This window comes from Leptonychotes weddellii, chromosome 10 (assembly GCF_054177405.1).
Source record: "Leptonychotes weddellii isolate Sample4059 chromosome 10, ASM5417740v2, whole genome shotgun sequence".
Taxonomy (NCBI): domain Eukaryota; kingdom Metazoa; phylum Chordata; class Mammalia; order Carnivora; family Phocidae; genus Leptonychotes; species Leptonychotes weddellii.
Window position 1 is genome coordinate 113659287 of NC_138378.1, and position 22882 is coordinate 113682168.

Below are 22882 nucleotides of genomic sequence, written 5' to 3' on the forward strand. Positions count from 1 at the left end.
GGGAAGCCTGCTTCTCCCTCTCCCACTCCCCCTGCTTGTGTTCCCTCTCTCGCTGTGTCTCTCTCTGTCAAATAAATAAATAAAATCTTAAAAAAAAAAAAAAAATAAATAAATAAATAAATAAATAAATAAATAAATAGAGGCTCTTTGAGCTTTGAGCTTTCATCAAAGATTAGGAGCAGCATTTTAAATTCCTCTGCCTAAGAACTCCAGGCCTATAGCTTCCACGCTTGGCGGCCAAGGCTGAGGCGTTTTTATAAGCCTCTGTGGTGATGGCAGCCTGTTCCATGCCCATCTACTGATTGTGTGTGATTAAATGAGATACTGCTTGTGAACATACCTCGCTCTTGACCAACACCTGTCCCCTGACAATTACTGGATTTTGATTCAAGTGTTTGACCTGGGCATCCCTGGACAGAGCTATGAGCACAAGCAATTGCCAAACGCTTGGCACGTGGCTGTTACCATTCTCAGGCCCTTCTCAATAGGCTGGCAAGCAAGGTGGGTGCTATTACTGTGCCCAAGTCTCTTGAGAAGTTAAGTGACCTATTTAGGTCTAGAGTCAAAAGAAACAAGGCCTAAAGCCTAACAAATGGTTACAGACCTGTTTCCCTTTAAAGAATAACTGAAGATGTGAGTGCAGCTGTCGTGGTACCCCTGGCCTCCTGGAGCATTCCACTACCAGCACCCACCTCCCTTCCTTCCCCTCCCAGTAGGGCACAGTCCCTTCCTGGATCTCATTCCTGCACCACCAGCTTTGTTGACTCCTGACGCAGTGGGAACAGGGGATCTGTGAGCATGCTGTGCAACCAGGATGTTTACTCCTCAGTAAAACCAAAGAAATCATCCCCTCATGTTCCAAGGAAGGGGGACTGTGAGCCAGGGGATGGGCCATCTAATCTGGGTCTTGTTCCATACAGGAAAATCCTGTGTGGATTCTTCCAGAAGAGACTGTCAGATTTTTTTACTGAACTTCAAATTGTGGCATTGAGGGGCTAACTCTTATGCTACAGAACTCTTAAACTTATGCGGCAGCGTGTGGTTCACAAAACATTTTCACTGCTTTCTCCCTGGAGGTCAGCATGGTTAGTTTATGAGGGAAGCCTTTCCCTCTATCCCTGGCTCTCTCTTCCCTCCTCTTTGCTTGGCTGAGCTCCTACACTGGGCTAAGGTTTGAGAATGAAAACTCAAAAGACAAGTCTCCTCCACTTCCTGTTGAGTAGGAAATGGGGTTGTGCTTTAGAACCTGGGTCTCTTGCTGGCCAGCCAGGATGTGTTCCCCATTCAACATGCTCTTTCCAAATGGTCGCCAAATTCGACGTTCAGCACTGAGTCCCAGCATTGGTAATACAAGACGGGCTTGTGAGAGCCTCTCACAGGGACAGTGGGCGGCAGGCCTGACCTTCTGCCTCCCTAGGGAATGGCCCAGATCAAAGCGGCTGGCATCTGATCAAACTCTTCTGAGGTTGTAGCTAAGGCAGAGATAATAGCTGGTAGTACTAAAGTTACTTCTTGCAGAAAAAGGAGTGGCTAAAGGCCACTGTGTCCTGATAGTGCCTTTAAAGCAGGACAAATCTCCTATAAACATAATTAATCCATTCATCCATTAATTAATCTGTTCGTTCTGAAACAGGTATGTCCCCTACATGGTAATGGAGCATATCTACTGGGCTCATTCTCTCTCTAGAATACAAATGTTCAACCTCTCCCCCTCCCCTCCCATCAACAATAAGTAGAAGCTCTGACAATTAGTAGGTCCCCTCATAGAGTGTCTTTCTCCTCGCTGTAGTGAGTCTTGGCGGGAGGGTAGGGGAAGTAGGGGATTCATTTCCGCTTGGCAAAGAACCATTGGTGGCTGCGAAGGAGGTGACCTTGGTGAGTTGTATCCAAGCACAATAACTGGTCCAGGTCCTCTCCTATAGTAGCTGCAGATCTAGGACATCATCCTTTTCTGCGACGAGTCTTCAGTGTGGGGCTACCTGCTCCACGGTGTTGTACCTAGGGGAGAAGTGACAGCCAAACTGGCAAGGACATTTGACTTCAAGGTCACTCAGCAGAGATTTGGGTTGAGGCATGCCAGTGGTGATGCGACCACTTTTTCCCATGGGATGTTAGGGTTGCTGGAAGGTGTGAAGAGGGTGGTGAGCAGGTGTCTCCAATAGAAGGTGTGTGCTATCAGGAGGAAGGTGCCGAAGGCTGACCCAGGTCAGGGTGCTGTTGCACACTGGTCCATCGTGCTCTCAGGTCAGAATACAAACATTTTTAACACTATCAGTTAACTTATAGTTTCTAAACATAGCTACCTTCCAAATGTTGGAACTAAGACGTGTTCAGGCATCTGTACTCCAGGAACCCAAATCTTTCCTCTACTTTCCCTTCCTGGGGATGGGCTTTTCTTTCTCAAATGTTAAAGCCCAAAGGGTCCCATCAGATATTCTTTCTCAAGAGAATGAGTATAATGATCTCCCTTCTGAGTAGGTCACCCCATGGGTTCCACAGTGATTCCTGTTCCTACCAATATTGTGACACACTTTGTCATACCGTCATGAAAAAGAAAAAAAAAAGGAACACTATTCTCACAATCTGCCATCATCCATCTATCCATTCATTCATGTGGCGAACCCCAAAGACCAGGAGGTCGTAAATAAACCTTGTATATTCTAGTCATGGGCCTAGTGATGAACTTGATTTTTTCACGCTTCTCACGTTCCTGAGGATCTACTTGGCTTTCAGCCTCTCGACTCTATCTATTACTGGCTGGAGCACAGCCTTCACACACACACAGTTCATGGCTGAAGTGAGTTTCTTTGGCTTGAGGCTGGGCACCCCTAGGACACAGCTCGCACTTGATTCCATTGCCCTTTGCACTTCTAGTCTCTCTGAGCAGCTCCTCCGCACACTCTGGGCTCTGGAACTTCACTCTGGGGCCGGCCAAGCATCCCTCAGCGTTCCAGAAGGGGCATTCCTTACTGTGCCTTGTCCTGTTACAAATTGTTCAGAGCCCAGGAAACTCTGGGCAACACATTTTTGACTTAATTTATTTCTCAAGTGTGCCTTTATATCATCTGCTCATGAGGCACGGGGTTGGGGTTTAGCGTGACTTGTTGGTAGACTGTGAGACATAAATAAATTGCATTTGAGTAAATCTGAAAAACAAGGAATCTCCCTCTTCTTTGTCCTTACCCCCCACTGCCCAATGTCAAAAATGCCCTTGATCCCAAATTGCTCAATAAACCAGGAACGATAAAATGGAAATAGTTTCTCTTAATACAAATGAATCCTTTCAATGACTAATTTGAAAGAGCACTAATCTACAATGAGAGCTTCTTTGAGACCCATCTTTGTCACCAACTAGCAGTGAGGTCTGCCGCAGTCATTAACCTCTGGGACCCTCTTGTCCGCTCTTTGTAAACAGAGGGCACTGCAGGAATATTGTGTAATCCTAAAAGGATGGCGCATCGTTAACGATATAACATGAACAAATAGTGAGGCCTTCGTTTATACATAATTTTGTTTTTGCTGTATGGATAAACCTTGATATTTAGAAAGTAACAGAATTATGTTACTCTCTGTATAGCCATTTGAAGTTAATTAGGCAGTGAATCTTAATTACCTACATTAGTTGAGCCTGGTAAAGTAAAACAAAACAGTTTCCGCACATTGTCTTCTAATCTGCCATTAACAGCAGAAACAGAGGGTCAAATATTCATACACTTGGTCAGTGACCACTGACTCTGGGGTGTTTTAATTCATGACCACATTTTCATCCCACCTAACACGGTTGCCAGCTCAGGGAGAAGCATCCATCTTCTCTCTTGAAAGGAGAATGAGAGAAGCAGAGGACCGTGTACTCCCCCACTCCCACACAACGTGAAATGGCAATTCTTCAAAACCTTTGCTCAGGCTATTAAATAGCTGATTCCATGACACGGCTTTCCCTTAACGATTAAATTGTTCATCAGCCAATATCTCAACCTGAAATTGTTGTCAAAGTAGTGAAATATCTCGGAGTAAGGCCATCCTCATTATGACAGAATGTCTCAGGCAACCTGGATGTGGATGTGGCGTTTCAGAGTCCCTTTCTCTACTAAGAGCAAAGGGACTTAGAGAGCCACCCACTTGTCTCATCATGTGGCCCATTTTGCTGATAGGAAAACTGAGTCTCAGAGGGGTCAAATGTTTTACCCAAAGTCATGCAGCAGCTGATAGCAAACCTAGCACGAGAATCCAGGCTTCTGACTCCCAGTCCATTACCAAAAAGTGTATACTCGGTTTGATGAAGTGGAATTTAAAATAGCTGGGAGTGGAAAGGAAAGACTTTCAAAAGAAGATGAACTAAAAAATAAAAATTCCCCAATGGGCTCTAAGACCTTTGATGCAGGCAAAACACTGGAAATGGATCCCGGTTAAGCTTCCTTTTGCAACTGTGCAGACTTAGACTTCTCCTTTGTACCTGGGAACATGGTGCATTATTCATGCAAACAGAATCTATTTGTTCTGAGACTCTACAGAGAAGAAAAAAAAGTTAATGGCAAAATTAAGGGAACAAGCGATCTTGGCTGCGCTTTGGCACAGAAACCTTCAACAACCATCTAAAGTTAGATGTGGAAACCCTCCTTGGGAAAGGAGATTGAATGAAGACATTAATGAGAGCAGATCTATCAATGCAACTGGAATCCTCCCGACTGTTCCTTACGTACAGCACTATGGTGGTTCTGGTGTCCCTGCCTTTCAAGTTTTCAGGTATTTAAGTACTAGACACCTCAGTCAAAATGATGTGGAACGTATTTGTTCTCAAGGTGTGTTTTAAATGTGCAAAATAGGGGCGCCTGGGTGGCTCAGTCAGTTAAGCATCTGCCTTCGGGCTCAGGTCCTGATCCCGGGGTCCTGGATGGAGCCCTGTGTTGGGCTGTGTGCTCAGCGGGGAGCCTGCTTCTCCCTCTCCCTCTGCCCCTCTCCACTCCTTGTGCGCCCTCTCTGTCATATAAATAAATAAAATCATAAATAAATAAATAAATACATACATACACGCATGCATACTATTTGCATGTTGTGAGATGTTAGAATGGTTTGAGGAGGGAGGTCAGAGGAGTTTATAAAGTGGAACTGAGAATGGAAACCATCAAGGCAGCACCACTCAGGAGTTAATAGGCACTTGCTTAAATTACAGGCACCTGCCAGGCAGCTGGCACACTCTGGCTCGTGGAGCAGAATTTCTCAGGTGATCTGCACACACCAGTAGCTGCCTCGCCGGAGGCCCTGGACAAATGCAGATGTACAGGCCCTGTTCCAGGGCTCTGGGAGCCGAGTCTCTGGGGATGTGGCTGGGCATTTGCGTGGCTAACCTGCTTCCTGGGGGCGCCTGATCCGGGAGACAGCTGTACGGGAGGGAAGTTCTTTCTTCCATTGCTTTATTCGAAGCTACTCCATTTGATGTAGAGAGCTGAATATAAGCTTAAATTAGGTTGGAGAGATGGCTTGAGGCCAGTTTGTGACTGGCCTTGTTTTCTGAGCCAGGCAGTTTAGGCTTTACCCCCCAGGAATTAGGTAACTGACCGCCATCTTTGAGAGCACTAGGGTAGAGCACTAGACCTGGTTGTTAGGAAAGTAACTCTCGTCACAGCAGGGAGCCCAGACAGCAGTGAGACCAGTTCAGTCATGCAGAATTAGTTCTTAGTGACGATTTCTCATCAATTTATGTTGCTGCAAAGTCATCTAAGAGGAAAGGGTATTTATGATATCTCCTGTGCAATAGAAGCTTCCCCTCTCCATGAAGAGAAAGGCTTGGAGGGGGCTCCTTTCTCTGCTTGTCTGCTCCTTTCCACCTGTGGAGAAGTAGCTAGCCTGATCAGTGCAGTTATGACTTTGTGTAGTCCAGGGCTTCTCAAATTTTGGTGTGCAGCAGACCCACTTGAGGGAGTGGGAAACTGAGGACTGTTGCCCTCCTTCTCCCCCACTCCTCCCTCCCCGGAATTTCTGATTCGGTGGGTCTGGGATGGGGCGAATAAGCTTGAGCTTCTAGCAGGTTCCCAGGTGATGCTGATGCTGCTCAACCAGGAAACCCTCTTGGAGAACCACTCCTTTCTCTGGCAGCCTTCAGGAAACAGTAAGTTTTGTTTTTCTGTTGAGTTTTTAAATAAAATAACTTCATACAGCAGAAAAGGAGAGAGCAAGGGGTAGGGGAGGATGGGCTCTGCTCAGGGCTGGAGGGTTCTGTGGGCTGTTAGGCAGACTCTCAGCTCTAAAACCGGCTCCCGGCTTCGAGATGGGGTTCCACAAGTTTGGGCCTGTGCTTGAGGATGGGGAGCTCGGCACCTCCAGTGGCTGTTCTTCGTTCCTATGGCCTAAGTGATGATCCTCCAGGAGATCCGGCCTGTCTGAAGCAGGGCTGGCTTTCCCTGGCTTGGGCTGGGGAAAGGGAAGGGGGTTCGGATCATCCTGTTGGCCCCTACCGTGACCCCTGAGCTCTGCATCCAATTGCTGTCCCAGTGTCTTCCACGTTGAGGAGTCAGTGGGTTGTTCTTGCTTTTTTTTTTTTTTTAATGAATTAAACTCCTTTGTACTGGCTTTATTCTCATTGTGGGAAGGCCCCTACTCCAGCTCTTCAGTCTAAGACCACCTACATAAGCCAGGGTGGAGCTGCCTGAGGGCCCAGTTGCTTCACTTAGGTGGGGATAGACTAGGAGGCTCTTTTACGGCCCAGAGCAACAAGTAGGAACCTCCAGTTTATATTTATCATTTGATACCTCTATTCCCGGGCTTTCTAGACAGGAAGAGAGTAAGGGGGGCCAATAGTATGATTTGGGCATCAAACATCTCCTCATACACTCTGTGCCATTTAGAAGGAAGGCTACCTTCTGGAGTATCTGAGTACTTGCTCACATGAGCACACATGCCGGCTTTGACCGAGAAGGTTACAGTGTGTGACGTTGCAGTGACAGGCTGATGTGATATTACTGGGACTTCAAGTCACAAAAAAGTGGAATTGTGCATCCAGAACATTAACATGTGCTATTTGGTCTTTAGATTGTCAGCACTGGGATTTTGACAGAGAGTGCTAGATCGGCTCTCCCAAATTCTGTCTCCGTTTCATTTTGGATTTCCTCCAGGGAAAGCCTTGGCTTCATTCAGTTTCCAGGGGCTGTGGAGTCATTCCTCTCCACAGGGTCTCAAGTTGGTTCTAGATTGTTCTCTTTGTAAGCCTGAGCACGGGTATGGGTTTTAGAGACAACGCTGAGACCGATTACAGAGAAATGGTGCATTTTATTTTTTTTTTTTATTATTATTATGTTAATCACCATACATTACCTCATTAGTTTTTGATGCAGTGTTCCATGATTCATTGTTTATGTATAACACCCAGTGCTCCATGCAGAACTTGCCCTCCTTAATACCCATCACCAGGCTAACCCATCCCCCCACCCCCCTCCCCTCTAGAACCCTCAGTTTGAGAAATGGTGCATTTTAAGTCAATGAACAGATAAAAAGGAGTACGATTTCTTCCTTTATCAGCAGCATGTCATCTTGGTGGATGGAGACAGAAAAGCCTATGAAATGGAGAGAGCATTACTGACTGTTTTTAGGAATGGAGTTTGCTCAGTTTTGTTGGAGTGGAATTCGTTCTTAAAAAAACAAGTTTTTATTGTCAAGTCAGGGAAGAGCAGTAGAAAAGTGAAGGAGAAACTGTAGGAAGATGTGCCCATTGAGATAGAAGAAGAGGAAAGGCGTTGTCTTAACCCAGAGGCTGAGGACTCCGGGAACGCAGATGTGAATGGGAGAAGGGCGCGCACCCAGATCTAACTGCTTCTAAAGGAAGAACTAAAACATGAAGGGGTGATTTGATAGTTGCCACATCAGAGACTGGATTTCTCCCTAAAATTTTCACCCCATGAAGCTGTACATTCTGCATGGACCAGAATGTTTCCCAGAGCAAGACTGCAGCATTATTGAGAAACCTCTTAGCAGCATGGCAATGGGGTGGGTCAATCATAAAAGCAAATGGGAGCCACTGTAAAATCTGGGACAGCACGGGAGGGGCCTACATGGTATCTGTTCAGATTGCTAAGAGAATAACAACATAACGTATTTATTTAGTTTTCAAGATAACACAGCATCTCATGCAGACAGATACGATGTGTGCTGTGAGGGGAGCACGGCAAGGACATTGATGGTGTCGAGAGATTTAGGGCACATAACAGAGTTTTAGCCAGAGAGGGCAACATGACTGAAATTAGGCCTGAATTTGCTGTAGACGGCCAGGGAGAGATCTCCTGGGTGGTGGGCTGCATTTATTTTCAGCAGGCCTAGAACTGACTGAATTCAACCCTCTCAGGCAGGCGACAGCACAAGATAAAATCTAGAAGGAAGAGTGCTTGGCCCGAGAGCAAAGAAAAAGGAAGGAGAGCACAGTGATCCAGCAAAACAGGCTTAGCTCCACAGTTTAGAAGAAAGAGAATCTACTTAGAAAGTAGGTTATCATTTCTTTAAACTTCACTTGGCCCGCTGAGAAGGAGGGGGAGAAAGGAACCAGAGCACTCAGAGACTTACTCTTATGTGATAGAAAAATGAGGAAAGAAAGAAATTTTGCTGCTAGGAAAATAGAACAGGTGAGTCAAAGTCTGGAAAATTCAAAAGTGGAGGGATGTGGAAGATTTGCAGGGAGAACATTCAGTCTAAGGGCATACTGATTCTTTCCGGCCCCCAGAGGTGCCCGTGCATTGGGAAATTCATGAATTTGCTGAAGGTAATGTTAAACTGAGATAAATGTAGAGAAGCAGCAGACATCCCCTAAGAGATAAGCTTCCCAAGCCCCTGGAAACTCAAGAGCCAGAGGTAGAAGGAGTAGCCACTAATACATAGGAATGAAGTATTCCTTGGCCTCTTGCTGGGGGTGCATTAGCAGTGCAGAGAAGGCCAGGCCTGTTACAAACATCACAAGCGATGATGGCACTAGACAGAGTCTACATGGTTCGGTGTTGAGGCCAAAGCACCTATGGTTCAAAAGAGATGGAATTTCGGAGGGCCAGATCCTAAAAGCAGATGTCTAACTGTGATTGCGTAAGTCTTTCAAGAAGTTAGGTTAGTTCCAGGAAAGGGGAGGCTGTGTGATGGCATTTTTTTCCCTCCAAGAAATTGGAAGGTCACAATGAACCTGTCCATACAAGATCTTTCCTAGGATCTAGACACACAGTTCTGTGCGGGCTAGCCACTCTGAGGCTGTGGTTTGTTGTGTGGTCTCTAAATTTTGTTGGCATGAGTGTGGTGCTGTGATATTCTTTGTCCTTCTGACTGGCTAGAAAAATAGCCCTCCCGAGAACCTTGGAGCTGCACTACCTCTGTTTTGGAGGTGCTCGAAGCTCTACCCATTCCAGCAGAGGGTTGCTGTGGATGCAACTTCTTCCCAAGAACCCAAACTGCCTCTGAGTGACATGATCTGGCTGAGGGAGAGTAGAATAGGCAATTAGGGGACCTATTAGTCTCTAGAATCTTGTAAGAGATTACAAATGCAGGGGCTTAAAACGACACGGATTTGTTATCTTACAGTTCTGTCAGTGCAAAATGAATACTAAAGTAATCAATTAACTTCCCTGGGCTGAAATGAAGGTCTTGGCAGGTGTGTGTTTCTTTCTTGAGGTTCTAGGAGAGCGTCTGGTCCCTTACCTGTTGCAGCTTCAAGAGGCTGGCCACATTCCTTGGCTCATGGCCCCTGCCACCATCAAAGCCAGGAACGGGACGGGGAGTCCTTGTCATGCTGTGCCCTCTCTGGTTCTGACCTCCTCTTCCACCTCCCTTTTCCCCTTTTATGGCCCCTTATTATTATATTGGGCCCACCCAGATAATCCAGGATAATCTCTCCATTTTAAAGTAAACTGATCACCAACCTTAGTTTTATCCATAACTTGAGTACCTCTTTGCCATGTAAGGTAATGTATGCACAACTTCCTGGGATTAGGACGTGGACATGTTGGGAGTATGTGCGGGATATTTTGCCTAACACAGGGAGCAAGGAACTTTGGGGTTAGTTCTCTAAAGTTTAATTGACAAGGCAGAGATTATTTTATGTCCTTATTTTACTTCCTCTTGGAATGCAATAAACAGAAGGTCCGTATTCAAGTTTGAGGCATTTTTATGCTACTGTTCATTGTGTATCTTGTTAGGTAATATTTGGATGATATGGCTGGGCACACAATGAGATAAGGCATAGAATAGATGATGTATTTGTGGCCTAAGATGCAGCATGTCTGTGATGCTGATTTCATGAATGTCCTATTCTGATTCTTTTCGGGTGCTTCTAGGGACAAGTGGCCTGCCCAGGTCATAGAAGGAATTGTAGGTCTATGCTCATAGGCAGAAGGAGGACCTCTCAGTGTACTGACGATCTTCTCCCCATTAGCTGAAGTGTGTGTGTGTGTGTGTGCGCGGGGGGGGGGGGTATCCCATTTGTCCTTAGGCTTGAGTACTATTTTCCAAACCAACTTTATTAAGAAACCCTACATGGGTGGTTCTTACAACTTCTAAGACTAATAAAGCTGTTACATTGATTCCCATTGACTGTCAGTTTTTGGAAATTACCTTCAAGGGTTAAACCCTGTGGAATAGAGGGAGAGTCATTGGCATCCAAACCTCCAGCACATCTAGCAGGGAAAAAGAAATCTTTACAGGAAGAAGCATAACGATGATGTTACAACACTTCTCTCATCTGACCAAAGCTGTGACCTAAATTAATATCCACAGCTTTGTAAACACATATGCATTTTTATGGAGTCTTAACCCACAATGCTGTGATCTTCATCATTATCATCTTCATTAGAAGCGGATGGCAGCAGAGTGTTGCCTACACACTTAGATAATGCTTAAATAATTCCTGGAAAAACAGCCAGGCAGCCTAATCAATTCTTTGAGGAGCTACAATGGGAGCTGGAGGGGCAGGGGTATAGTTAGTAAACAGTTGCTCCGAGAAATTAATTTGTGGGCCAAAGAGATGGAAAGTCTTTGAAATTGAAAAATGGAGCCCCTTATCCTCCAATCTCATCAATATCATTGGGATACATTTTTGAAATCTCATTTATTTGCCATTTCTCTATTACAAAACTTAGGGCTGATTATAGATTTGGAAAATACAGAAAAGCAAATACACACACAAATGTATTCCAATTCCCAACTACTCCGGAAAAATACACTGTTGAGAATTTCGGTGAACATGCTTTTATTAGATACAGTCCAAACAACCCTTGCACTCAGATGCCTGTCCTCGAACCTTGCCTCCATGGACATTCTGGGGCCTGGGGGATTAGCTCCCAGGAATTCCTGCATTGGTGTCTTTCCCTGATACAGGCTGCACACACCAGCCAAGCTTTGTTTCCTGCTGCCCTTCTTTCAAAATTGCAAATCTCAGTATCCTGAAACATTTGTTATACTTTTGTTGCATCCCTTGGGCCAGGCAACCTTGAAGGCAGAAGCCATTGTGTGCTCTGAAGATAGACTATGGAGGAGAGCTCAACTCTGTTGATCTGCTGCATATTTATGTTATTTTTTTGAATTCAGCATATTTTTCAGGTGTTTTTTTTCTTTTGATAAAATAGATGTTTTGAACTCTCTCCGTGATTTATTTACTTATTTTTTAAAGAGACAAACAGATTAATAGGAACGGCCTCTGCTTATAATCTCTTTTTTGAAGAAGCTGAGTCAGAATAAATGGACTTCCTTCTTCCCTCCCATCACTATTATTTTTTTTCTTCACTACAGGTTAAAAAATGAGCAGAAAGATGTTTTGCATATTGTTTTGGGGCCCAAATACAAAAAAAGTTAGCTGCTGTGACAGCTCAATTTTGAAATGATATTCCTAAGAAAGTATTCTGAAATGAAATACATTTTAAAAACTTTTTCTCAATTTATTAGTTTTTTTTTTTTTCAGTCTGCTTCTTTACAGGTTGTCTAGGTATTTTAATCTCTGTTCAACAGTTTTAAAAATTCTTTTTTTTTTTTTAAAGATTTTATTTATTTATTTGAGAGAGAGAATGAGAGAGAGAGAGCATGAGAGGGGGAGGGTCAGAGGGAGAAGCAGACTCCCTGCCGAGCAGAGAGCCCAATGCGGGACTCGATCCTGAGACTCCAGGATCATGACCTGAGCCGAAGGCAGTCGCTTAACCAACTGAGCCACCCAGGCGCCCAGTTTTAAAAATTCTTTATGGCAAACTGTCTATAACTATTTTCCTAGACAAAAATATTTTGTCTAATAATCATTTTCAAATGCTGTTTGATTTTTTTCAGGAATCTTGTGATCTAGACAAATCAGAGCTTATATACTATTTACTGGGGAGGAAACCTACCAGAATGTTTCCTAATTTTATTTCCCTTTCTTGTTGAATTTATTTCTGACTTATATGTAAGCCCTTGAGTTATACTGGTGAGTGGTTACTGCGGAAGCTCAAGGCCACACCACTAGTGAATAGCAGACCCGAGACCAGAGCCAAACATCCTGTCTCTGAGTTCTTAGCTCTTGGCACTCACATTGCTTTCTATCCAAAAGGGCTAAAATCATTTCCATTAGGGTGACTAAGGAAACATAAGAGATTCTTGACTGGAGAGCTTTTACTGCAAAGGAAATTCTTTTTCATGTTTGAAAAGCTTCAAGCTGCAGTGTTGGCTTTTACTCCACAACCATGACCAAACTCATCAATTCCTCAGTGGAGAGCATGCTGGGAAGAGGGAGGAGAAAAATGGACACCATAATGTTTTCCCGGGGCTAAAGGGTCTTCCGTTGAAATGTAATTTCCTAGAGCTTGTTACTAGTTAATTCAACCAGTATTTATTAAGCACTTGTTCTGTCTCAGAGACTGTTCTAGTTCAGGAGGTAAAACAGTGAACAAAACAGACAAACAGCTCTCCCTCCTGGAGCTCGTATTTTAACCATTGTCTCAGTATTTTTTATTTTTGTTAATATTCCTATTTAAGGCTGCCTTTAGCACCACTTACCTGAATGCTATCATTGTATTAGTGATATTTGCTGGCGAAGCAATCATTACTACTTGCTGGCTTCTTACAACATGCCAGGCACCGCACTAAGCGAATCACACCGAATCTCATCTGATCCTCATAACCACCCGTATTAGCAGGCTGGCATTCTAATTTTCATTCTGTATCATGAGTACGTAGTGGATCCAGGATTTTAACAAAATAGGTCTGTCCTCCTAAAGCTGTGGTCTTCAGCACTGTCCACCTTGGCTTATCTTAAAAATTGTTGTCTTAGACTGCAGGTCCAAGAAACTAGTTCAAAGTGAAAATTAAAATTGTTTTAGTTTTGTATCAGGTAAATTCAAAATATATTAGCTTTCAAATCATAGGGATGCATTTGTCCTTTAAGTCCCATCGTGAAGTGGTAACTTAGAAGTGCAAACTTCAGGGTAGATCATGAGATACATCTCCTGACTTTTCTAGTTTATCATGCAGATCTCTGTTACTGTTGAAAACTAGACAGACAACAGTTATCAGCAGTTGTCTTCAGTCCTTTGTGGTTGATCGAGAGCAAGAGTTGAAAATGGAGTCCAGTCCTCATGATTCTGACCACGTTTTTACATAGCTTTGGAAATAACAGCGGGCTCCAGATGGCAGAGGAGGTTAAGATCACCACAGATGTGCAAACAGGTGGGATGAGTGGGGAAATTAGTAAAACATGTCAGGGGATATTAATAGCTGTTAATTATTGAGAGATCCTACTATGGTAGGCACTCCCACTCAGGGGATGACCTACATCATCTCATTTAATCCTCCTGGCAGCCCAATCTAGGATGTGATTGATGCTGAGAGCAAAGACCTTGCTTGTGGTTGTGCTGCTTGAGGGTATCAGGATTGGACTCCAGGTAATTTTAATTCTTCTCCACTCTGTGACATTGTCCTGAGGATTCAGAAGGGGACAGATTAAGCCAGGCTGGAGAGATGGGGAGGAAGGCTACTTGGGGGTAATCCCTCTAAATTTGAGTAAAAATTCCTGCTAACGTTTTTATCCCACTTACATCCCTTGAGCATTTCAGGTGTGATTCGACAGTTTTGACCATGGACTTCCTTATATTGGGTGGAGCTGTCCCATATTGCATTGGTAATTTTAATTAGATACTTAATCAGTTGTAATGATCACACTTTTCTCTCTCTACCGCTTGTCTTTGCCCCATTCATATTTATGCACACTTTATTATTCTCTTCATTTTCCTTGCTGAAGCCACAGAATGCCGAAGCTTGCTTTCAAAGCTGTCTTGTGCTTCTTGTATTTTGTCTCAGATTCTAATATTGAAGCAAAAAGAAATTATATAAGGCAAGATTTCATGATATTCTCAATTAGAAAAAAAAATACGTTGCAAACAGAATGCACAGGTATTCAGAAAAAGACATTAGGTACCTTGGCCTTTGTCATGAAAGCTTTTATTATGAAGTCAGTTAGAAACCATAATCTATTTGGCCCTACAATGTACCCAACCTACACCCAGAGATATGGCTAATCTTTACTGCTCTGTTATATGAATCAGATAAAAGTGCCCCCTCTATATGTGTACACTTCCAGGCAAGAGGGAGGTGCCCTGCTGAGGAGAAGCAGGTATCCTTTCATCCAGGTGGATAGCTCTGAGCCAGGACACAAGCTTGGCGGGTGGGAGGAGCGGTGGATGGCGGCCAATATACCGGGAAACTTGGTGAAGCACGTGAACGGCACAGTCAGGCACTGGGGGCTTGTCTGTGGCTGTCACCATTAAGGCTATATAGGTTATGTGCCTTTTTTCCTCCTTTGGAGGAAATAACAGGTAGAATGCTGAGTATTTTGCATTCAATCCTCATAGGCTTAAAATCACCTGTTAAGGAGGTAATAAGGAAATGGACCAGAAGTTAAGAGCACACAGCTATTGAGTGTGGGAGCCAGGATTCAGACTGAGTTCTGATTAATTCTAAAGTCTGGCTCATTCTTGCTGATAAACTACTACCTTATCTCTGCACCGAAAAAAATTTTCAAACTTGTTGGGTGGCACAATTAGCATTTATGGAAAAAAAGTAGCAAACAGAATCCTATGTTACTTGAGCACATCAGACATTTCCCCATCTCTTTGCCTTTGTTGAATTTTTTTTACTGTGAGTTCCTTTTTCTTCTTATTTCTATGTGTTCAAATCCTAGCTATTCTTTTTTTTTTTTTTTTTTATTTGAGAGAGAGAGAATGAGAGACAGAGAGCATGAGAAGGAGGAAGGTCAGAGGGAGAAGCAGACTCCCCGCTGAGCAGGGAGCCCGATGCGGGACTCGATCCCGGGACTCCAGGATCATGACCTGAGCCGAAGGCAGTCGCTTAACCAACTGAGCCACCCAGGCGCCCAAATCCTAGCTATTCTTGTAGATTTTGATCTCATGCTACTCTCTCCACATAGCTTTTCTTGATTCACTTCAATATGGAAATAATCTCACTTTTCCAAATCACCAAAGCACATTCTTTTCCTACACTTACGGGTCTGATCTTGTTCCAAATTCCATTATGCCTATATACTTATATGCGTTCCCCCCTCGTGTATTGGGCTATAAATTCTTGGATGCTGGGACTATGTATAATTTGTCTTTTTAGTACCACTGCCTGGCATAATATGGGACCTTTGGTTTCTAAATGACTGAATTAATTATTACTCAACACTAATCAAGGCTTATTTTGCAAAGAATGGTATTCAAACCACACATACAATTGGAAATAATGGCAAAATTTGGTTAAGATATTTTAAAGGAAACCTTTAAGTATCAAAGAGCTGACATGGCAAATGTTATGGGTTGAAATGTATCTGCCCCATATTCAAATGTTGAAGTGCTAGTCGCCAATAACTCAGAATGTGACTGTATTTGAAGACAGGGTCACCAGTTAGTTGTGAAGAGACTAGAGAGAAACAGTGCATTACCTAGAGGGGAACAACAGTTTGAACAGCAGATTTTTCATCTGAAACCATGGAAGCCAGAAGAAGTGACACAAAATATTTCAAGTGCTGAAAGAAAAGAACTTTCAATTCTGGATTTTACAGGCAGCAAAAATATCCTTCAGGAATGAAGGGAAAATGCAAATGTTTTCAGAGGAAGGAAACCTAAGAAAATTTGTTGTTAGCAGAACTACCTTTGAAGAATGACTAAAAGGAGTTTTCCAAAGAGAAAAATGACAGAAGAAGGAGGCTGGTCTATAGAAGAAGGAAGAACAATAAAATGTGTAAACCTAGAGATAATATAATAGGCTTTTGTACATGAATGTTTAAAAATTATGGTTGAAGCAAAAATTCTAACATCTGATCTGGGGCTCAGTGTATGTAGAGAAATAAGTCATTTATATTTTATTTTTTTAAAGATTTTATTTATTTGAGAGGGGGAGAGAGAGAGCGAGCGAGCACATGATCCCTGGGGGAGGGGCAGAGGGAGAGGCAGACTCCCCGCTGAGCAGGGAGCCAGATGCGGGACTAGATCCCAAGACCCCGGGATCATGACCTGAGCCGAAGGCAGACGCTTAACCAACTGAACCACTCAGGTGCCCCAGTAATTTATATTTTAAAGGCAGAATGAGTAAAGGGGCCTATACAGAACTAAGATTTCTATATTTTACTTAAGTGGGAGAATGTCCATATAGAGATATACAGGCTCTAATATGTTATATATGTGTGTATATATATATATATGTGTGTGTATATATATATATATAGTAATTCTTAGACTAACCATGAAAAATACTATTCAAAGTTATATTTAAAAACAATAAATCAAATGAGAATAACAAAATATTCCAGTGACCTATTGGAAGGCAAGAAAAAGGAGACATGGAAATGAAAAGGAAACAAGCAGAAAGCAAATAAAAGGGCAAACTTAAGTCCTAATGAATCGATATTTAATTTAAACATTAATGGTCTAAATACAGATTAAAAGACAGATTGGTAGATTGGATAAAAAACAGGACCCAACTTTATACGTCTACAAGAAATTCACTTAAAACAGCCACATAGGGGCGCCTGGGTGGCTCCGTGGATTAAGTGTCTTCCTTCGGCTCTGGTCATGATACAGGGTCCTGGGATGGAGCCCCGAGTGGGCTCCCTGCTCAGTGGGGAGTCTGCTTCCCCCTCTCTCTCTGCCCCTCCCCCCACTTGTGCTCTCTCTCACACATGCATTCTCTCCCTCTCTCTCAAATAAATAAATAAAATCTTTAAAAAGCCCACATAATCATATAGGTAGATTTAAAGTGAAAGGATGGAAAAAGGTGTCGTGCAAATAAAAGTAAAAAGGTATTCAGCAATGCTCTGTAAGGCACCCCTTTCATGGCACGCAGGGCAGGAGGGTTCTTGAACCTCTGAGAGGGTGGTACACATAGTGATTAATTTTACCCTTTGGTAATTTAGGTATGCAAAATGTAATTTTTAGGAAAATGACTAAACTAATTATAATGGAGTATGTAACCTCTAAACCAGCTGAAGAAAAAAAATACAATGAAATAAGCAGCCAACATAAAAGAAGTGAGAAGGGGAGAACAAATGTAACATAGGACAGGTGGGAGAAATAGAAAGGTGGGGGTGGAGATGGACGACGAAGACGAAGACGGTGGGCCCTAACGGATGTTTCTAAGGGACTGGCAATGTGGTGGTACCACAAGGACCCCCTTTAATGTATGCTTTATATGCTCTTCACACAAAAAAATTTAAAGGGGGTGAAGGGCCCAAGTTCTGCTTTACTTGATGGGTTATCCCTGGGAAAGTAGTTTCTTCTGTTCATCCAAAAAGTAGGGATTCAGCCAATTTTCAACCTGTTCTTGTTTCTCTGATGTCCTGAAAGCTCTGTTCTGGGCTCCCCTCTCAGGTTAGTGTTTCCTCATGACCTCACCCCTGAAGGGAGGGGTCTAACCCATAAACATTTCTCTTTCCAGAACCTTCTCCTCAACTCTTACACATGCTCAAGCCTTTCTGTACTCAGTTCACCTTCTAACCTGGCTGCTGCCAGTGCTTCTCAGAACTTCTCCAGCCAACCGTCTTGGCAGAATTTTCTAGAGTCACTCTCCTCCACTTTCCCACCCATGCCTGCATGAAGCCATCAGACTAACAGAAACTATTCTTACCTAAGTAGTCAGTCATCTTCTTGGAATAAAATGTACGTGTGTATTCCTCATAACTTTTGCTGTTTGATCTCTTAGCTGCATTTGGCAGAGAAGACCACTTTCTTGCTTTGGAAATTCTTCGATTCCTTTGCCTTGAATTTACATTCTTGTTTTCTTCTTTTCCTTTGATCCCTTTTAATCAGTATCTTATTCTGGATACTCTTTCTATGTTTCTGTTTGTTTTTTCTTCAAGACCCCTTTGCCTTCATATTCTACATACCCTTTGGAGTTAATCTTATAAAGTTCTTTGGCTTATTTTTGTTTGGTTGTGTGTGTGTGTGTGTGTGTGTGTGTGTTCTTGTTTTGGCTTCTACCTGGTGATACTCTCAGATCTTTATTCTCAATACCATCCTATCTTCTAAACTCCTGCTTTATGTATCCAATTAGCCACTTGGTAGATCTCTCACTTGAATATCTTGTAGTCATCATAACCCAACATGTTTAGAATGGAATTTCTTAGTACCTCCCCAACCTGCTCTGCCTCCTGTTTCCAGCACCAGCATCTACCCAGCTGTCCTAAAAACAGATCTGGGTATCATTCTAGATTCTTCAATGGATACAGATTCATAAGGTCCTATTTCTCTGTTATCTGGCCAGTATTTTACATCTCTACAGCTACTGCCCCCCGCCCCCGCACCCCCCCACATAGATTTTGCTGCTGTCACCTTTTATTTGGATTACTGCAATGACTTTAAGACAAGTCTTCCGGCTGCTAGCTTTACCACCCCCAGTCATTCTCCTCAATGCTGCCCATTCTGCCTATAATTTACTCAGAATGTGCATGTTCTCATCTACTGAAAATCTCTACCTTGGCTTTACATCTCCATTAGGATTTATTCCAAACTCCTTAATATGGGAAACATGAGTGCCAACATGTGGGGGTCCCAAGGCATCTAACATTTTCAAATCATACTGTCAATTTAATATTTAAACAGCATGACTGTAACCCCCATTCCACAAGAAAACTATCTTTCTCCTTGTATCTCAGAGTTCCTGTGGGGAGAATAGTTAGGGTTTTTTTCTTATTCCCTTTCCCCATTGAATTCCTGATGGTTCTATCTCACACCTCATAGGACTGCTGAATACTTCCTAAATATTAGGGTTCATTCTGGAGGGCTGCTTCTGTTTTTATTTTCTTCCAAAGAACTTGAATACAAGGTCATAACTGACGTTTACTGAAGCTGGGGTGGGTGGCAGTTAGAGATTCCCACATAGTACTTGGAATACGTTGAAACTGCTCATTAGTTTTGCTGTCATAGAAGTTACTTGGCCTCACTCCCCACTTATCTGTCTCTTTCTCTAGTAGAAGACTCTCCTCACCTCTTGCTATCTTAATCTGTGTTTTAATAGTCCTCCTCGTGCTTTTGTCTGGGCTGTCCATGGAAGTTGAAAGTTGCATCTCTTGTAGAGGGCAATTCATCTTTCTTTGCTCCCCCTCCCTTCCCACATCAGGCTACCACTGAGTTTCCTCTCCTTTCTCAAGCAATAGATCCATCATGGTTCTAAAAAAAAAAAAAATCAATTGCTCCAGGGGTGAATTGTGTTATTCCTCTAGAATAAAGAAGAGTAACCGTAGTGATGTCTTATTTACTAAATAGCATTCTTCATTCCTGCTACACGTGGCCATGTGTATGTGGCCCCGACCCCTCTCTTATTTTCTACTGTGGACCTTCTGCATGGCACTTAGCACTTGCATGACCAGGCTCCTCTCTGCCTTAGCATTGCCTTCTTCTCTGCTTCTTGGAACACCCTACCACCAAACTCTTTTGTAGCTAAAACTTTCTAAAAATCACATTTTAGGTTAAGTCCTTCAGTGAGGGTCACTCAATGCTCTGGATTAGGTTAGATGCTCCTGACATGTGCCTTTAACCAATGCTGTTCCCTTCCTGTGGTAAGTGTCCTGTTTCACTGTAATGATCTGCCTGCTCTCTGAGGGCAGGGGCTGTTGTCATCTTTGCCATGGTGAATTGTGTCAAGTACAGTCTCTGATATGTTATAAAAATTCAAACACATATGCCATATAAATGAAAAACAAGTTCATGACTCTCTTCTGAGAAGCTCAGAGGAATCTTCATTGTCCTTCTCTACCAATTTGGGACCAGGACTGCCAGTCATTCGGATAGACCATATTTGCCTTCCAAACGGGTCAATTTCTAAGATTCTTACCCATCTCTGCTGTACTGATATTCTGTGATCTTAGGTCATTTTTTTTTTTCTTTTTACAAAAGTAAAACAAACAAAAAACACTATTATTTCTTATAGTTTTCAAGCAGAGTCAAAACAGACTTAGGCTTCCCAGTTAGATTGCATCATGTTTCTAGGACATCTTTATTTAAGGTAGGCACTAAGGAATAGCTAGATTATTAGAATGGTTATTTAGTAAATCCCTGTAGCATGAATCCTTTGTCACATTTGCCTATTGTATGGTTCATTTATATCCTATTTTACTTTGACTCATTTGATTTACTTATCTTGAAATATTCTACATTCTCCTATAAACTTGATCTTCAGAGTATTCCTCTCGTGTAACAAAGTTATTTTTTACCAACTTAAGGATAAAAGAACTACATCCCCATTTGTCCTTCCAAAAACCTTTGATGAGTTATTTTAAAATTGATTCAGTTAAATTTATAAACTATTATAATATCATAGGGACATACATTCTTTTCAACTAATGATAGCAAAGTTACCTATGATTTTAAGCATTTTTTGCATAATGAAGATAATTTAAAACTCTTTAGATCACAAAAATATTTCAGATGACTATCTCATGTGAGCCTCACAGCTACCTCAAGCAAAGGGGAGGACGGTACTTTTTTCCCTATTTTACAGAGGACAGCATGGGAATATGGACCTTTAATGCAAGGCAGACATTTGTAATTTTATTTTTTTTTTAAAGATTTTATTTATTTGAAAGAGAGAGTGAGAGACAGCACAAGAGGGAAGGGGGTCAGAGGGAGAAGCAGACCCCCTGCTGAGCAGGGAGCCCGATGCGGGACTCGATCCCGGGACTCCAGGATCATGACCTGAGCCGAAGGCAGTCGCTTAACCAACTGAGCCACCTAGGCGCCCTGTAATTTTCTTTTTTGACTTTGAGAAAATACGTGACATTTCACAGTTTGATAATATATTGTGTTTCCATACAAATATCACATGAAAAATAAAAAACTAAAGTAAACTTAAGAAATATATTTGTGTCAAGCACATTTTCATAAGAACAAAAACTTTGGGGCATAATAGCCAAGTACATGCAGTGCAAATGTACTGAAGACTTTTAAGTTGCTTTATCAAGTTAATCTTGACTTGACTTTAATCATTTGACTAAAGTGGTAAAAATACGAAGTGAACTTCCCATTTAAAGCTGATGGTATTAACCTTTTGTAAACAGACGATTCAGTTAAGGAAATCCATTTTTAAAACACTATAAATATGGGTTTGCAGCATCTCAAACTCTAGAATTCCACAGAATTTTAGAATAGAAAGAGATCTTTCAGATCTGCTAGTATTATGAAATGTCAAAGAACTGCAGTATTCGAATGGCGTTTGGAGATGCTCTAGACTAGGAGTCATATTTGGGTCCTGATGCATGAAGAAATTTTCATCAATCCTTAATATATGGAAAAAAAAACTAGTAATTTTTTCATGAACTCAATTATATGACATTAAAGCATTGTTTTTTTTTCTAATATTTCGGTTGCTCCGTGTTTTTAAAATTGATACTTTTTGTTTTTATTTGGAGAATTAAAAATTGGCTTATCTCGGCTTTCCCTTCTCCTTTGGGTGTGTGTTAGGGAATTTTATGAGTCTGTGGTATCAAGCAATTTGAGTCTAAGGGATATTTGCCATTGCTGATGCCTCCTGAATACAGATGGGTAAGCTCTGGGCCAGAGGTGGTAGATGACTTGCTCTAGGTCATTATTTGGAACCACATCCCCTGATTCCCAGGCCAGGTCTGCCCCAGCTCCCTGTGCCACCTCGGAAAGCATGGGCTAGCTGCTTTTCTTCTGTGCCAAATCCAACATCCCATTAAAATTCTACTCACTAATTCATAGGCATTAAAAAATTAAAAATCTAGGGGGCGCCTGGGTGGCTCAGATGGTTAAGCGTCTGCCTTCAGCTCAGGTCATGATCTCAGGGTCCTGGGATCGAGTCCCGTGTCAGGCTCCTTGCTCAGCGGGAAGCCTGCTTCTTCCTCTCCCTCTACTGCTTCTCCTGCTTGTACTCTGTCACTCTCTCTGTTGAATAAGTAAATAAAATCTTTAAAAATAAAAAAAAAATTAAAAATCTATCCCTTTTGTCAAGTACTTTTCCTTTTATTAATTATCGAATCACAACAGACTCAATTGATTAATAACCCTTGTTACATGTATTTCCAGCTTATTGATAAGGTCCATCCAGGTACTACAGTGTACATGAAGGAAAGTTTATTTAAAAATTATTAGGGCATTTAAAATGAAGGTAACTAAAGCTAAGCCAGTCACAACAGGAGAATGGTGGGAAATTCATGAGGGAGGAAATTACTTTCAATGGTTATTTTAAGTAGATTCACTCTCCAGCATTGAGCCTACAGAAGACAGCATCTTAAATACAAATTTTATCCTCAGATGGCAGAAAAACTGTTAAACAGCTGGAGTCCTGGAAGGAGAATGGCCTTGAGTCGGGTGGAATTCCAAAGCATGGTATAAAAACAAGCGACTGATATTTTATTTATATCATTTATCTTCAAGAGGAGGCAAGCAAATATTTTTTT